Genomic DNA, 4933 nt, shown 5'->3' with positions numbered 1-4933 from the left:
GATCAAAAAATTTTGGATCGTCGCAGCCTTGGGCATTCTTATTGAACTGCCAGTTAACTTGTTCCCTCCCTTTTTGTGGATTATGTCCTTGTACCTTTTTATGTTCCAAGTACGCATTACCTTTGAGTCGTCAGTAGAAATTTGTCTATTTTCCGGTGCATTGCAAATAGATTGAATTAAACAGTCAACGCTTGTCTTTTCCGCATGAAAAAGACCCCTACTAATCTCAGAAAATGTCAAGTCAAGCAAAATTCTCTTACTAAATGTTTCACTTTCAGTGTTTCCTTTACGCAAACAACCTCGGTTAACGTTGTCTTAGCCATCTGTAATCTACTTAATAAAAGCTAAGGGGAAGACAGACAGTTCTAACTCAGTCAACGGTTTCGTATGGATGATTGTGAGATAAAATTCTGAAAGAAACCAGCTTAAATCAATTTCAAAGTCCTGTACGCCTAAACATGAGCTGAAAAACTAAGATTTCAATTTTCCTTTGACTTGTAAGCTCGTGTTCGTACGAATTACGAACACAAGGACAACTGAAAGGTCTGTTATACATTTTCTCAGAAAATTACATGTAAAAGAAATGAATTACAAAGCCCTTTTTTTTCTGAGAACCTAGTCCAGGAAAGTGGCGAGTAAATATGTTTCACAGTTATAAGCTCTAACAAATAGCCAATGAGATGTCTAGATTCAGTACAAAAATGTTATAACAAAAGTGCTTTTCTACCTCTCTTTTGCTTAGCCCGACGCCATATAGAACTGTATTTAAATATACTGCACATCGAAGTAGAAGTAGTTTCAAGTTTTGACGCGTACTGGTGAAAGGAACAAAACGGTAAGATTATTTCAATAGCCTCTTTGAGATCGTATAAGGCAGACGAAAGGAACGATATTGGCTACCCATTTGCGTTCTACACTTCATGTTTTCTAGAAATTTCCAACGCCACATTCAGCATCGCGAGTAAAAACTTGCAGATTGTGTGTTCAAGTTTCCACGACAACATTACGTTTTAACCTATACATTCTTTTTTGCCAGTCTTGACTTTTAAGAGTAAAATTTGCACAGGTTCAGATGTTCTTTTAACCATTTTGTGCACTAAGCCAAACAAAATGATCACCTGCAAGGTTCTGAGATAGGTCAATAATTGGTTGGTTGCCTTTCTTGCTTGTGGTTCGGGGTTGAAATACTTTTGCTTAGGTTGTGTCCAATTATGCAAAAATTAGTTCTAACCCTTGCAAACACATGTATCAACTAATAGTGATCACCCAGCCTGACACAAAGAAATTATATGCCTCCATCGATTTGTAAGCCTTCATTTGGGTTTTTGTAGCCCATGGAGTTTGCAAAACCAAATAGTTCACAATATCTGGATGCTGAACGTTCGGTAAAAGGTCGCAATTGTCGGAAAAACCGCTTTTCTTCTGTGCATATGGGTCAAAACCACACAAATTAGCCTTTTCTATGTATCTTCCTTTGGCTGGGCCATTCAGATCCAGAAAATAATCCGAATACTGGACTTCGTGCCTCGGGTCGCCTGCCATGTTGAAGCTAGGTTATCCACCAACCTGTCGACTATGGAAAGCCAAATGGTGCAAAATTCAAGAACGAAAATTGCCTTCACATTCAACAAGTTTCCTATCAAGCTCAAGGCAGATTTCAATCAAGCTAACAAAATCAAGTCACTTTCAACGAATTTCTCCCAAGGTCAAGACATAATTTTAAGCAAGCTCGACAAAATGAAGTCATCACGTTCAACAAATTTTCTTTCAAGGTCAAGAGACGTTTGAGTCAAGCTCAAGAATGACTTTAAGTCACTTTCAAAGAATGAATTATCTCAATTTCAGGCTTCGTTCCACTGCCGACACCAAATTAATTGACACGTTCTAACAACTTGAACCTTCAAGATCAAGCCGCGATCACCATAACGCTTTCTTGCATCAAACAATGTTGTCAACAAACTCCATACACTGTCAACAAACTCCGAACACTCTCAACAAAGGAGTTAACCCACAATGCAAGTTGTTTCAATATTTACCTCGTATACTATTCCGGAATTATTAACCCATAATGCATTTCGATATTTTCCCGCCAAAAATTTAAGATGGATGCAAACACCTTAGCATGGGAGCAATTCTGTGAAGAATTGCTTTATTTAATGAATGATTATGAAGCCTTTTACAAGTCAACAGATTATAGATTGCAAGAAAATATAGTTATTCGAATGGAGTCAGCCCTTCTTGCGCCTCAACAGATCGTACCTTTGGTGATCGAAGAAATTTTTAACAACGTCCGTATTTTGTTTTTAGAAGGGACAAGAACGAAAATTCAAACAAGCTCTCCTTGCACTAACCTGGCAATTTATTCATTAGAATTCCCAAATGTTGGGCGAAGTGGACGGCAGGGCAGACCAAAGTTTGAAATCAACGAGGATGTTCTCATTGAATTGCGCTCATACGGTTTCACCTGGAAGCAAATTGCAGACATGCTCCTGATATCAAGGTGGACTACAAGAAGACGTGTTGTTGAATATGGGCTACAGGAAACAACAGGATTTTCTGAATTGTCTGATGAACGAATAGACTTTTATGTCAAACAGTTTATTGAAGAGCACAAGAGTCTTGTGGGTTGTTCCATAGTCCAAGGTTTCCTTAAGTCACTTGGCTTCAGACTACAGCGCCGCAGAGTAAGGGCAGGCATGTCTCGATTAGGTAGCGCAGTGAATATGACACTAAATTCTTAGATTCACCGCTGAAAATTATACTAATACTTCAATACTCACGTATACACAACGATGAATAACAGAAAACATGATTTATGCTGTGAGTAGCATACATAACACTATTCTTCTTTGCCGGATCAAAATTATTCTCTCCCGTAATCCTCTTTTAGTATACTCTAGATACTACCATTAAAGTAAAAGTTGGCGTTCACGACAATGTCATGGTTATCACTCCTAGACATGTTATTGTGTTAATAGCAATAAACCATCCTGAAACAAATCAATCCCAAAGCTATCGGAATGTTGTAAAGGATCAATATTCTGCCTGAGCAAAGTTAAGATGCAAAAGTGGGTAAGTCAATATTCACATCTTCGACTATTACCGTGGAAAGTCCATCATCACAGGGCGTCGGTGCAAAGGGGTAGAAACCATACCATTCAAGGTCGTCAACATCCCCTCCGGATTCTGCTATATCAGAAAGTCCTATGAGTGGATGATTTCTTATGTCAAGCACCCCATTTGTCCACATTTGAAGTGGAGACCATTGGCGTTCCGTTATCATAGGATGGTGATTCCATGCAGCGAATAATGACTGGAGGGCCTTATTTATTCTGGGGCTAAAAATTTAGTGTAGTACAAACTTGTGCAGACTGTTGTTTCGCTCAGGCTGTGCGGATTCCTCCATGGCCTGAAATGTGTAATAAAAAATATGGCACACAGTACAAAACACATCCCGCCAGAGACGCTCGATGCGTTGATTATGCACCGATGTTCCAGCCAGGAAACTTCCTCTATTTGGACCACGCACGTCTTCCATTAACTGCCAAACGCCAACATTTTCTCCACCATGATCACTCCGTACTCTTGAAGGCCAGTGATAGCGCTCAGGAGCAGAGCGAAAAAGGCGAGTCACAGTGGCTTTTCTGTTGTTAGTGGAGCAGTTAAGGTACACTATCAGCCTTGAGAAACTGTCTATTCCTCCGAGTATCACAAATCCCCAGTTCACGAGACTATGATGGCCGTCAATGTGCCACAGACTGCTGGGCCCTTGGACTGAATATGCTCGTCTTGAAACAACAATAGCCCATCTGACGCGAGAATTACGTGGATGTAATCGAGACATGCTTGCCCTTACTCTGCGGCGCTGTAGTCTGAAGCCAAGTGACTTAAGGAAACCTTGGGCTTTGGAACAACCCACAAGACTTCCGTGCCCTTCAATAAACTGTTTGACATAAAAGTCTATTCGTTCATCAGACAATTCAGAAAATCCTGTTGTTTCCTGTAGACCATATTCAACAACACGTCTTCTTATAGTCCACCATTGATATCAGGAGCATGTCTGCAATTTGTTTCCAGGTAAAACCGTATGAGCGCAATTCAATGAGAACATCCTCGTTGATTTCAAACTTTGGCCTGCCCTGCCGTCCACTTCGCCCAACATTTGGGAATTCTAATGAATAAATTGCCAGGTTAGTGCAAGGAGAGCCTGTTTGAGTTTCCCTTCTTCTTATCCATTCTAAAAACAAAAAAACGGACGTTGTTAAAAATTTCTTGTACAACCGAAGCACATTCAAGTCTTGCATCGATCACCAAAGGTACGATCTGTTGAAGTGCAAGAAGGACTGACTCCATTCGAATAACTATATTTTCTTGCAATCTATAATCTGTTGACTTGTAAAAGGCTTCATAATCATTCATTAAATAGAGCAATTCTTCAAAGAATTGCTCCCATGTTAAGGTGTTTGCATCCATGTTAAATTTTTGGCGGGAAAATATCGAAATGCATTATGGGTTAATAATTCCGGAATAGTATACGAGGTAAATATTGAAACAACTTGCATTGTGGGTTAACTCCTTTGTTGAGAGTGTTCGGAGTTTGTTGACAGTGTATGGAGTTTGTTGACAACGTTGTTTGATGCAAGAAAGCGTTATGGTGATCGCGGCTTGATCTTGAAGGTTTAAGTTGTTAGAACGTGTCAATTAATTTGGTGTCGGCAGTGGAACGAAGCCTGAAATTGAGATAATTCATTCTTTGAAAGTGACTTAAAGTCATTCTTGAGCTTGACTCAAACGTCTCTTGACCTTGAAAGAAAATTTGTTGAACGTGATGACTTCATTTTGTTGAGCTTGCTTAAAATTATGTCTTGACCTTGAGAGAAATTCGTTGAAAGTGACTTGATTTTGTTAGCTTGATTGAAATCTGCCTTGAGCT

General features: G+C 39.5%; 1 pseudogene; it reads right to left on the bottom strand.

The window, feature by feature from the left end:
* Positions 1-2963: 2963 nt before the first annotated feature.
* Positions 2964-4562, bottom strand: LOC137977541 (uncharacterized; annotated as a pseudogene).
* Positions 4563-4933: the final 371 nt, after the last annotated feature.

Source organism: Montipora foliosa, chromosome 11 (assembly GCF_036669935.1).
Source record: "Montipora foliosa isolate CH-2021 chromosome 11, ASM3666993v2, whole genome shotgun sequence".
Taxonomy (NCBI): domain Eukaryota; kingdom Metazoa; phylum Cnidaria; class Anthozoa; order Scleractinia; family Acroporidae; genus Montipora; species Montipora foliosa.
This window is presented reverse-complemented; position numbering and strand designations above follow the sequence as displayed.